This window comes from Zingiber officinale, chromosome 3B, assembly GCF_018446385.1.
Source record: "Zingiber officinale cultivar Zhangliang chromosome 3B, Zo_v1.1, whole genome shotgun sequence".
NCBI classification, from domain to species: domain Eukaryota; kingdom Viridiplantae; phylum Streptophyta; class Magnoliopsida; order Zingiberales; family Zingiberaceae; genus Zingiber; species Zingiber officinale.
The window spans coordinates 47,741,968-47,755,580 of NC_055991.1; the positions used below are offsets into that span (position 1 = coordinate 47,741,968).

At 34.5% G+C, this 13,613-nt stretch overlaps 1 long non-coding RNA gene across 1 annotated transcript; it reads right to left on the reverse strand.

Annotated features, from left to right (window-relative positions):
* Nucleotides 1–545: 545 nt before the first annotated feature.
* LOC122056472 lies at nucleotides 546–13,277 on the reverse strand. The gene is made up of 2 exons (XR_006133183.1): nucleotides 13,043–13,277; nucleotides 546–1,052 (listed from the first exon to the last, which is right to left on the reverse strand). It is a non-coding gene; the product is annotated as an uncharacterized LOC122056472 (long non-coding RNA).
* Between the last annotated feature and the right edge of the window lie 336 nt (nucleotides 13,278–13,613).

Sequence of the window (13,613 nt, forward strand, 5' to 3'; positions counted from 1 at the left end):
AATGGTGTTTTAGCTTCCTATGATCTTTTCAAGCTTTAGGAATTGAAATGCAGAAACATATTTTGTGCAGAATCAAGATACAGGGTGGTATTAAAGGTGTACAAAAAATCTGTGGGCATCTAGCAAAATTAATAAAGAAATTAAGTGAATCTGCAGCAGTGAGGAAATCTACAAAGGAGGCTGAATCCTTGATGAATCGAACTGGAGATCTTTTGAGCACTATACTTCTTTTGAGTTGGAATTCTGGAATTAGATTCCGACCTGCTGGAAACTGCAGTGCAAAATTCAAGAAGTTGGTTCTTCGATTGTTTGTGCCAAGTTTAGTCTAAAATTTTCTGAAGTTTGTTGCTGTCCAAAATTCATGAAATCAATTTTGAAGCAACTTTATTAAAGTGCTTAAATAGAAATACAGAAAACTGGAACTGCAGAAAAGGAATCTGGAACTAAGTGTCATTTCCTGGAACTAAAAACTGATTCTGTTTTTCAACTTGAAACTGGATACTGCAACTATTGGAATTACAGCAGCTAGTTTTCAATGCACATAATCAAGATTGAGTGAAAAATTGTATGATCATCTTAGGCTTTATTACTTTTACAATTTCCTTGAAGCTGAATTCTGTTATTTCACTTGCTGTTTCAGAACTTTGAATCTGAATTCTGAAATTTTGGAAGGGAAATTCTGTTGTGTGCCAAATCCATTCTGTGATGTGCTTAATTCCTTGTGCAGCTTTCTGAACATGATAAAACCAAAGTAATCTTCTTATTTTCACATTGACAGATGGTTTCTAGTATTCAGAATCTAGAGGTACCAAAATCTGAATTAGATATAGATCATTGTAGGAATTTGTTGAATCTGATGCTGGATTTGTTTAACTGGATCTTATGCTTTGATTTGGAACTTGTGTGGCAGCTGGGATACGTTGTTATGGACAGGGAATGTTCCAATTTCTGAATTTATTATGTATTTTTGCTTGTCCTGTTAGTGCAGTTTTGCTTCGAACAGTTCAGTATAAATCACTTAACCCTTGAACTTTTCTGTTGGAAACCTGAAACTGAATGAAAACTTCAGAAACAGAGACAGAGCAGAAGAAAAGAAAATTTGCAGAATGAAGAAAGACAAAGAAAAATTGCAGTAAAGAAAAGCAGTGACTACAATTTAGCCAATGGATTCTGGAACTGTTTTGTGCCAATAATTGATACTATTTTTTATGGAATCAATTTTAATTCTGTGTCCTTATCAGTATAATTCTGATTTGTGCTGATCTTCAAAATTGTAAGTGAGGTGAAGTTGATTGTGCCAAACTCCTTATGCAATTCGTGATCAATGAAAAGACCATTAAAAATATGCATGAAAAATCTGTGCATCAAGGAATGTAGAAATGCAAGCCTGAACATTGCTGGAAGCACTAGTTGATAATGTTGTTAGGTTCTGGAATTTTTTCACTAGTATCAATTGTGGAGATGATCATAAATTGAAATGCAGGAAAGAAATGGTCACTGACTTCTGCATTTATTCTGAAGTTTTGATACAAGAAGCAAATAAAAATCATTGAGTCAGTGAGGAGCAGTACAGGAATTCTGTAGAACGAATCTGAAATTGTTGAGTAACATTAATGGGAACTCAAGTTCTAACCAAGGCATTGATGAAGGAATTCTTTATCAAGTTTAATTCTTTGGGCAAGAATTTAATGGATTCTGAACTCCGAAACTTAGATTGATCATTTCTGAAACTGTAACTGCATCAACTAGAATTGCTGAAGCTTAAGTCAGAAAACTGAAATTGAATGCTAGATGTCAGGGCAATTCCCTTGGATCATCAATTTTGATACTCTAGAATTGGAAGCTAATTTCTGATAGACAATGGCAGTTTAAGTTCTATAGCAAACCAGATTGATGAATTCGAGTGTAGTTTTGTTACGTGCAGGAATTGAAACTGTAACAGAATTGAAAGGCTGTTGGAATTAAGATTCACATTGTTACTGCATGAATTTCTGAAGTAATTTTCTGAGTGTTTTCAAATTCAAATCTGATTTCCTTGTCCAGATTTTTGAAACTCTGGAACTTGTGGTGTCTTTGCTGAATTTGTATTTTTAAGTTCTGATTTGTGGGCAATCAAATTCAAGGACTGAATTAGCTAACAAGAGCTGTAAGTGAATGTGTCAATTTAGGCAGGATGCATGTCAATTCGAGTTAAATGTTTTTGATCATAAAGGAATCGAAGTGTAATTCTTATTCACTCATTATCAAGTGGTGTTTACTTCTAGTAATGAAAGAGTAAGAAGAAAAGCAGCTAAGGACTGAACCTGATTCTGGAATCAGGAATTTAAGTCTGGAATACAGCAGAAATACAGAATTGTATTAGTTTAGTGTCAAGCTTTGATCTATTTCTTGGATTTGGCTCTTTGATCCATGAAGGCTAACTTTATGCCACTTTAAGGATGAGTGTCCTTTGCTATCAATATTACTCGGATGTTGTGTCAATATGTGATGCAAGTTGTGAAAATGCACATTAAGAAGTTCTGTAATTTAAAATCTATTGGTGCAAATATTTTTTTTTTTTGAGATTTCTATTCATCTTGGTGCTATATGGAGTTCTATTAATTCTTTTGCTTATAGCAGCTGATATAGTTACTGCACAGGAATTTGCTAGGCTGGAATTTTTAGAAAAGAACTAAGATCTTAAACTGAAGTACAGCAGTAGGAACGAAGTGAAATTTTAAACCTTTGTATCAGCATATAACATCAGAGAGATCTTCAAATATTTTGTTGAAGTCTTGAAGGATATGTCAAGTTTTCAGTTAATAAGAGAAGAACCACAGGTAGCACAGAAACAGTGATAGAAAAGGAAATAGCAACCTACAGAAAGGAGAAGCAGTGGCAAGATTGTATCAAGTAAGTGGATGGCATGAATTGTGTTTCATTGTCGAGATGGCCAATGTATTAAGTGTGGGGGAGGGAAGTCTTCTTCATTAATTGATGAGAGATTGTGTAGTTTTCAAAGTGTTAGTATGAAGTGGAAAAATAGTAAAAACAGTGAAGAAAGAAAATTTTGAACAAAATGGCACATCAAGAATGTATCAAAGGTGAAGATAGAGTATCAAGATTCTTTGTTGGTCATCAAATTGAATGGGAGGGTAGCTTGATACTTTGAATTGATTAAAACATATGGTATTCATCTCTTTTCACATCAAATTTGTCAACTCATCAAGTATATTTCTCCAATACTCTTATCTTCTCATTTTCTTCATTAAATACTTTTCTTTTGCCATTTTCATTCACTTTCATTGTTCTTTTTGCTTCCATTTAAATTCTTGTTGATAAAATCCTTTTGATTCATGTATGCTATGTTTTATAGTGGTGGAGAATTAGAAAATAAGCAAGCTTATGGTAGTGAAATGTTGTGAGTAGCATTGAGTTGAACTCCACTTTTATGCATGCTTGAGTGTGAGAGTTAGAATAGGTAAATCCATTGTGAGATTGCAACTTGCTTAATTTTTCAATTGGATTGAAACCACCATATCTACTGATTATTGTTTGAATTATATTCATGAATGTTTGTGATCTTTAAGATGATCTTAGTTAAATTCTTTTTACTATCTTCTAGGTATTGCTAGGGAATTTGTATGGAGATGATTTTAGGTTTTATTGACTTGTACGGGACGTCCAAGGCTAAGTGTGGGGGATTTGATAACCATGATTTTGCTACATTATTTTAATTCATGATGCATGTTTTTATTGGACTATTCACAGCATAATCTCACATTTAGATTGTATTTCATAATTTGCATGTGATCTTGGACTTAATTATAAATTAGCCTATTTTCATAGTATTTTGGTGCTAATATTTGTTTATTATTTTGTAGGCATCAAAAGGGTCATGGACCCGATCATATTGGACCACACTTGGGCTCAAATCTAGGGCAAGATGAGGCGATCAAGATCTGGATCGATTTGGACCGTCCGTTAAAGATCAAGCAGATCTGAGCCATCCGTCAAGCATTTGGTCCATCCGATCGAATGAGGAGTACATCTGGACCATAGATGAAGATCAGTACCTTTTGATCCAGATCTGAGATGTTTTCCACCGTTGATCAAGCACCGAAAATCCTCAGCCGTCCGATCAGAACTGAAGTGATTTAAAACCTGCGTGAGAAGCTACTGTGCTTGGGCTCGGTCGCGATTTTCTTCTACAGTTCGTTCGTCATCTTCGCGCGATCCGCAGCTCCCGTTCCTCAATTCCAGATCCGATGAGCAAGTTTCTTCTCCGACGGCGATTATGAGCTTCCGGCGTTCATCTTCCGGCGATCAGAGGAGTGTTAGAGGGAGGTTTCTTGGCACGCCTTGACTCTGCTTCACCGCGCGTTCTTGATCCAGGGAGGTTTCCGATCAGTGAACTTTGTATCCAAATGAGCTCAGAGGGAGGTTTCTTTGAGTCTCAGATCCTTTTCCGCACCCCATTCCGCAGCTACATTGGATCGATGCGGTCGTTCGATCTAGTTTGGCGATTCACAGATTCAAGATCTGTTTCCTTCGGTTGATGAGGTTTCCAGTTGCTGGGAGTTTGAGGGGAGGTTTCCAAGGACTATGAACGCTTTCTAGTAATAAGTTGGAAGCTTGTTTATCGTTTGTTGGTGCTTGAGGGGAGGTTTCCGATAGCACATCTGTTTCAAAGCAGGTTGAGAGGAGTTTGATCTGGATTTGGGTTTGTGGAATGTTAGGGTTTTGTTTCTTTCATTTTTGTCTTTGAATTGTGTTCAAACTTTGCTCAGATCTTTAGATCTGATACTTACCTTTGCAATTTCAATTTCTGTTGAGATTTTATGTTTTTGATTTCGAATTCTTGCTTTCAAACCCAGATTATTGACCTGATACTGATATTGATATTGGCCTTAGTGTTGTTAGGTTTATTCTGCTACTAATGCTGATAGTTGTAGGCTCTTGTAATGTAGTTAGTAATTCTTAGCTCTGATTTTGGTTCTTGAACTTGTGATCTTGCTTAAATGAAGATGGATCAACTTTAGTTTTGATTGTTACCTCTGTTTAAGGAATTTATGAGTTCATCTATTTCTGTGAATGAGCTTAATTGTAGAAAACTTAACTTGAGATTTGATTGTGTACCTTGTTATGAGATTGTGGATTGTGAAGATAGGAATTGAACCATTTGATTCAATGATGCATAAAAATCCTCACTTAAGTGGTGTTCATTTGGTTGGAAGAAAGGTGATCAAGTAAAGAAGAGAGTGCATTTGATTTTAGTTTCAATTGTAGAAGAATTCAATTTGCTATGTGAATCAATTCTAGAGTACTCACACATTTATTAGTTACCCTTGGAAAGAAAAATACGACTTGGGACTCGTTGCTACAACGCTTGTATTAATTTTAATGAGTTTCAATTTTAATTAATTTGATGTGCCACGTGACATGAAAATGGCTGACACCTTGAACATATGTTTGCCAAACCCTATTGCCGTTTTATTCTAATGATACTTCGGAAGAAGTACATGTCCTTTTGTGATCTTTGGATTCATAAGTGAAGAAATAGTGATGAAATTCAGAAATGAAAAGTTGAATCTGTTTAGAGATCAAAGTTGTACAGATTTTAAATTCTGAAATATGGATTGCTGAAATGGGTGCAGAGCTTAAGTTGGAATTTAGAGACTTGACAAGGTTAAGGATATCTGTGTTAAAGTCCCTCTAATTGATGTTAATCAACAAATGCCAAATTTTACCAAGTTGCTGAAGGACATCATATCCAATCGAAGATAGAAGGGAGAAATCGAGACTGTAGCTTTAACAGAAGAATACAACGCTCTATTTGAGAAGAACACTTTCCTAAAGCTCCAAGACCCTGGAAGCTTTTTCATTACTTGCACCATAGGATATGAATTCATAGAAAAAGCTTTTTATGATTTAGGGGAAAGTGTTAGCCTCATACCATATTCAATCTGTAATAATCTAGATCTCAAAAACTTTAAACTTACTACCATGACACTGTAATTAGCTGATCATTCTTGCAGGAACCCTATGGGTATCATTGAAGATGTGCCAGTTGACGTGGGTGGCTGCATCATACCCATAGATTTTGTTTTGTTAGACATGGAGGAAGACCTAAAAAATTCCAATTATACTGGAAAGACCTTTCCTTGCAATGGCTAGAGCCATCATTGATGTGAAAAACCATAAGCTATCTTTAGTTATAGGAAGGAAAGGTTAGAGTATGGTTTATCTAATTCTCCTAACCATGTCTCTTCTTTCATAGTAAGCATGTCCAGCGGGGCAAATGCTTACAAAATAGAGGAGTGGAACTTCCATCCTCATGGGAGGCCGCCGGATAAAGCATACGAACTGGCAAATGTTGGGAGAAGACCCCCAACTAAGAATGAGAAGTACCTCTGCCCTCCGAGGGTAAGAAATAAGAAAGAAGCAGCAGCATCAACCCAAGGATGAAAATTCGTGCCTCATTGGGTATAGTTAGTAGAATCGGAGACGAGATCGAGCTAAAGACCTTAAACAAGCAGTTCTTGGGAAGCAACCTAAGGGTTCTTTTAGTTAGATTCATTTTCACTTTTCCTTTTCTTTTGTTACTATTCTAATCTTTTGTTACTTTGTTTTCAGGTTGCATATCGCTTCTATGAGCTGGCCATGATCATTTCATGGGCGTGGAGGTGTTGGAGAAAATGGAAAGGAGAAAATTCAGTACTTCTGGACCTTATAGAACCGACAGTGTGACCTCACACAACCGTGTGATACTAATAGAAAAGGAGGAGCATCAAGCCGTGTGGCATCACACGGCTGTGTGAGCTCGCCCGAGGAGAAGATGGACATGGTCGTGTGATCTCACACAACCATGTGGAAATTTAAGAGAGAAAGAAGAAGGCGGTCGTGTGAAACACACAACCATGTGAGCTTAACATTGGAGGAAAAGAACTCTGTCGTGTGCTACACATAGTCGTGTGAAACCAGCCGAGGGGGTAACTTGGAATCTCCCTACTAGCATACTATGAGCGTAAGCATAGGCATCGACATAAGCATGAGAGCATAAACATAAGCATGGTAAATGACCTAGGCATAATGATAGAATTGATCATGATCATGTACATAAGCATAATATAATCATACTTGCATGGTATAAACATACAAATAAAAATAGACTTTATCATGAGCATATACATGGGCATACATGAGCATGGATATAGCATATCATGAACTTAACTTATTTATAGCATATCATGAACCTAATATATTCATAGCATATCATGGACTTAACGTATTCATAACATAATATGAACTTATACTTAGCATATCATGAAATTAACATATTTGTAGCATAACATGAACTTATACATAGCATATCATGAAGTTAACATATTCATAGCATAACATGAATCCGAACTTAGCATATCATGAACCTAACTTATTCATAGCCTAACATGGAAACTAATATTGGGCTCCCTCCGGGGCCTTGTCCCATAAACGGGATCCCAATGGGGCCTTTTTCCTCATAATATTCCCATCAAATCCTCATCATTTTGTTATAGTCGACTTACCCGATATTGGGCTCCCTCTGGGATCTTTTCCCATAAACGAACTTCCTCTGGGGCCTTTTCCCATAAACGGGCTCCCTTTGATCTTTTCCCTCATGGTATCTTCATCTTTATCGTTATAATTATTACTTTGTTATAGTCAACTTACCTGATATTGGGTTCCCTCTGAGGTCTTTTCCCGTAAACAGGCTCCCTCTGGGGTCTTTTCCCTCACGGTATTCTCACTGAGTAAGTTTCATTATCATGATAAGATGTAAAAGGAAACATAATATCCACCTAAACCTAGATCATATTAAGGTATCATAATAAGACATAAGAACATGAACAGGATCTTAGAAGTAAGCATGCAATTTTACATATAGCCTACTAAACTATCATGATGTGGAACAAAAAGCAACTTGAACTTACCTAATCTAGAGATCTGAAACCTAGATGTAAAATATATACATAGTCATCATGATAAGTAGAACATAAATCAAAATCGTGAACTCATTTAAGGTACCTAAACATACATGAACCTGAGGAACTAACATAAGACATGATATGAGGAAACATAAAGAAATCGTAGGGTGGATCATGATGAATATGACCTTGAAAACATAATTTAAAAACTACTCTTAGTAAACTGAAATTTACTAGGTTTGTAAGGTGATTTGAGCATAGGAAAGTTTCCTATCTTCTAATGGAAAGGAACTAGAAGCATGCCCCTAAATTGTAATGCAACATACATATTCATAACTCTTAAAACAAAATTTAAACCTACATTTATCATGCTCGAAACTTGCAAGGTCTATAACTTATTTTGAGCATGCATAGTTCTCTAGTTTCTAAGGGTATACAATTAGTAAAATATGAAACAACTCGTTGAGCAAAATCATGATGACTAAAGCTTTAAAACAGAATTTAAAACTCACCACAACAGAACCAAAAGTAGGAAGGTAACAACATAATTCCAGATTTGTCAGTCAGTGGTATAAGAATCATATGTAATTCATCTTTGATCCAAAAAAGGTTTTGTAAATTGGAAATGAAATCTAACTAAATTTCCTACATTTTAATAGAAGACACTGAAATGAAATTCATTCACCCATTGAGTCTAATTTACACCACAATGGAACCAAACCTAACAAACTATAAAATCAGAAACTTCATAAGACATAGAAGCTAAATAATACAATAACATGGTTGAGAACATGCCTTAAGAACTTAGCCACCCACTCCTTATCTTCCTTGGAAATCCTAACACCGGTGGAGAACAAGAGGGGTGAGGAGGTCTTCCTAGGGTCGGTGGCAACAAAACCAAGAGAGGGCTTTAGAAGGTAAGGTTTAAATAGATAGGGGGACTTAGAACTTGATCTAAATTTTCTATTTCCATATCTATCTACATATAAAAATTCACAACACATAAAATTTGCTAAGTCATTTATTTTATTTTTAAAAAATAAAACTTATTCCCATGGGTGTAACATTTCCATATCTATCCCAAAAATTTGCATATGAATACCAAGTCATTTATTTCATTTCTTTTTTTTTTGTAAACTTAATACGATATCAAGTTTAAATGGGAAGCTATTTCCGTGGTTATAAAATTTCCATATATAGTTTACTTATATAATTCTATTTATTATTTGTAATTACCCCTCATATATGATGTGATATTTTATTTCCATATTAATTAGATGCATATTCTCTACAAATTTATACATACTATGTTTTTACATTAAATTTCATAGTAATATAGCATACGATATATATATATATATATATATATATATAATTCATATGCTATATTAGTACAATGATAAGTTATTAATCTTTTATTTAATTTTATGTATACCTGTAACACCCCTAGAAAGCCTAGATAAGAAAGTAAGGATAATGAGAGTACGAATGAAAAGAAGGTGTAAATATTCTAAGTTAAATATTAAGATGGATTTAGATGATTAAAACTTTATGAAAGAAAAATAAAGTTGAGAATATAAATCATCTATGCATGATTTAAAATGTATGGAATTAATATGGACAAAAGGAAGAAATATGAGATAATATATATATGTATGAAATATTTATGCATAATGCATAATATAGTAATATACGAATTATTATGTACAAAAGAAAATAAAATGTTAGAAGAGAGATTGAACCTTGGATCTCTTGTAAGGAACATGTATAGGATACCAAAGGGGATAGGAGAATTATTGATAAGGAGAGAAAAGATTAAGTAGTTAAGAATAAGAAAGGATTCTTTCTACTTAAAAGGAAAAGGAAGTAAAAAGAAATAAAAATATACATAAACAAGTTTTGATCCTTGGTTCTCTTGTGGATGCATGCATGTGTTAACCAAGTGGGATAGGAGAGGATATTGTAAGAGGAGAGATAAGAATTTTAATTAAAGGAGAGAAAAGAGAGAAATTAAGGGAAAGAAAAGAGAGAACTCAAAAGGCATTTCTCTAGAATATTCTTGTCATTTAAGGGGAGAAATGAATAGGGAGGATGAATCAAGTCAAGTTTCCTCCCCTCATTTTAGTATAAATAGGCATGGAGGGGTGACTTCAACTTCATCCCCCACTCATTCTCCTCCTCTCCTCCCTTTTGTGCCGAGACTCACCTCTCCCTCTCTTCTTCTTCTTGTTGCCGAGCAACACAAGAGGAAGAACCTCTTCTTCCTCTTCACTCTCTCCCTCTTTCTCTCTTGTTGTTGCCGAGCAACACAAGAGGAAAGAGAAGCCTCTTCTTCCTCCTCCTCTCCACCAAAAGACCTAGCCACTCCTCTCCTCCATTGGTGCCGAGCAAAGCAAGCAAGGAAGAAAGGTCCAAGCAAGTTCTCAACTCTAGGAAACTTAAGCAAAGAAGGTAAGCTTCCCCTCACCTGTGGTACAAGGCTTTTTATATATTTTTCAGATTTTATGAGGATTTTAAAACCTAGAAACAAGTTTGAGAAAATTCGGTTAAGAAGAGCTTTCGAAATCTAGTGAGGTTTAACTAAGTCTACACTACATGATAGATTTTCTATGCCATGGAAAAGGGATCTTCTTCATGTTTTTACACCTATATGATGCTTGATCAAAGGAGTACTTAACCCTAGAATTTCGGCCAAAAATAGTTTTAAGAGGCTAGGGAAATTATTGTTTTACCCAACTAGTACGAGGTTCTCCCTATGAAATGTTAAGGATCATGTATTTGTTTTCTTGTTTAGAAGATAATTGAAAATAAAAAAAAAAAAAAAAGGGAAAGGAACCTAGGAAGTGTTATACATAATGAGAAAGAATGAAATTTATGCTATGTATATGCCATGATATGTGATAGCATAGGAAATGCTATACATAATGAGAAAAGAATGAAATTTATGTTATGTATATGTCATGATATGTGATAGCATAGGAAATGCTATACATAATGAGAAAAGAATGAAATTTATGTTATGTATATGCCATGATATGTGTTAGCATAGGAAATGCTATACATAATGAGAAAAGAATGAAATTTATGTTATGTAAATGCCATGATATGTGATAGCATAGGAAATGCTATACATAATGAAAAGAAATGAAAAATGAAATGCATGAAAGATTGTTAGGGATATAATATGATAGTTATGCATGATAAATTATTTTTGTATGGTTTGTACCAAGGGTGGGCTCTGTAAACGCCCCGGGGTCAATGGAATAAGACTCGGGCCTCGTCAGAAATGGGCTTCTGAATGCCCTAGGTCGATGGAGTAAGACTCGGACCTAGTATGTATGTATGGTAGGGTTCAAGACTTGCTACCTTGGACCTACTTAAGAAGCGCACGCATTATGTATGTGGTACAAACCGGGATCCCCTCTAATGATGATATGAATTTCAAGTACTTATAAGTATAAGCTTTCAAATTCATGATGCATTGCCTACATATGTGCTTGAATTATCTGATGATATAATGTCATGATATGAATATGATACCCTTGTATGTCGTATGCTTATGATACTACGCATGATATTAATATACGATGATTTTTGGTTTTAGTGAGTAGGAAAGGAACTTACTGAGCCATGAGTGCTCACAGCTTACTTTCCTTGTACCGCAGATAAAGAAGCTGGATGAGCTAGAGGAGCAACAGGAGGAGCAGATAGTGATGTGTGTGGTGGTGGCTCGGCAAAGAATGATCCGGACAAATTAATATGATTAGTTATAGAATCAACATATGCACATTTAATCTGTGATATCATGCTTATAAAATGAATGTTTAAAAAGAAAAAAAAAATTTTGTTCTTCCGCTGCCATAGTATAACTGAAGCATGTACGAACGTAGCGCCGCCCTAGGGTAACAAGGGTGGGCGTTACAATACCAAAGAGATTTATATTTTTCTTCTATATTGTTTAAAGGCATAGCCTATAATAAAATTTATAAATCATTCTTTATTTTACACATATTTGTATTCTACCATCTTATTAATATAAAATAAATAAATATGAATTCTAATTAATTATAATTAATTCAATAAATTCCCTTAATTAAATAAATTATAATTAAATTACAATTAAATAAATTTAAAATCTAATTAAATTACAATTAATCTAATAAATCTCCTTAATTAAATAAATTCTAAATCTAATTAAATTATAATTTAATCTAATAAATATCATTAATTAAATAAGTGGGTTCAGACTCTACAATTCCTCCCCTTTTAAAAAATTTCGTCCTCGAAATTAACACTTATCAAACAATCCTAGGTAGCAGCTTTTTATGTCTCTCTCGGTCTCCCAAGTAGTTTCCTCCTAGTTGTAATTTGACCACCTAACATTGACCATTTTTCTCACCTTACTCTATAGCCTTTAAGCATGGGGTTCCTAGGTTGCATTCCAGATATTACTTAGCATCGAAAATTCCTACAATTACTATACTATCCTCAAAAGTTCTCCCAAACATACTTAGGAAAGAAAATTCTAAACTTCTAAGACATGTTATGATCAAAGGTTCGCCTATGAGCATTAGGGTCCTATGTTAAAAAATAAATTGTTCCAAATTTGAAAGTTAACTACTATAGGGTCATTTGAACTAAGGGAAAAAGCCATGATATATTAGGGGGAAAATGTTAGATTGGGCATACAGCTAACCATAATATTTTCACATCCATCAAACAGTTAATTATGTCTAAGCAATTTTAATCAATGTTACCCATACTATCCAACCTCTAAGTTAACATTTAAACAAACATTTCTTTTCTTCATGCACATAAGATATAAAGCATTTAAACTTACAGACCTGAGGCTTGACTCCATGAGCTTCTCAGAACTAGTAGTAGACACAACCCTTCCAAGAACTTTTGCTCTGATACCAACTATAATACCCCAGATTTTTTTTATCCATAAATTTTAAGAAAATATATAAACTGCGGATGTCACTTACCCATACTTCTATAATGGTTTCTTAGTTCAAATAAAATTGCATAGATGGTTTGAAAGAAAATATAACTAAATACGAAATTTAAACTAGATGGTCTTCGGGTTATACTACCCTTGTTCCGAGCTGGCTCATTGGTCAATGTCTCCTATCTCATTTGCCTCATTCTCTGAAAAAAAAAGGTATAATCTGTGAGTCAAGAGACTCAGCATGTTCAAAACGGTGTTATGCATTAATTAGTGACTATGATTTAGTGTACTATGGGAAACCACATACAAGGTAACTGTTGGTTAATACTCGGAATATCGTATCGGTTCCCCTATACAAAAATTTTATACAAGTCCTGAACCATTCCTAACAACCTATTGTGTTCTTTAGAAATTAAATTAGGAATCGCAAATAAAACTTAACATTATTGATTCTAAATTTAACTTATCTGTTCTTAGAGGTTTAGACTTGGATCACAAACGATACTTAACATTATTGATCCAAATCTACCCATGTTACAAATTCAATTAAATATTAATTTTAGAGATTGGCTTCCAGGTTAAACATGGCGAGGCACTAGGTCTTCTTGGGTATGGGAGCATTCACCACTTCCTAGACAAAGTCTTTCAACGAAATTTAATATTTAATTTCCTTATAGTAACCCTAGGTTTAACCAAAAGAAACAATTGAATCACAA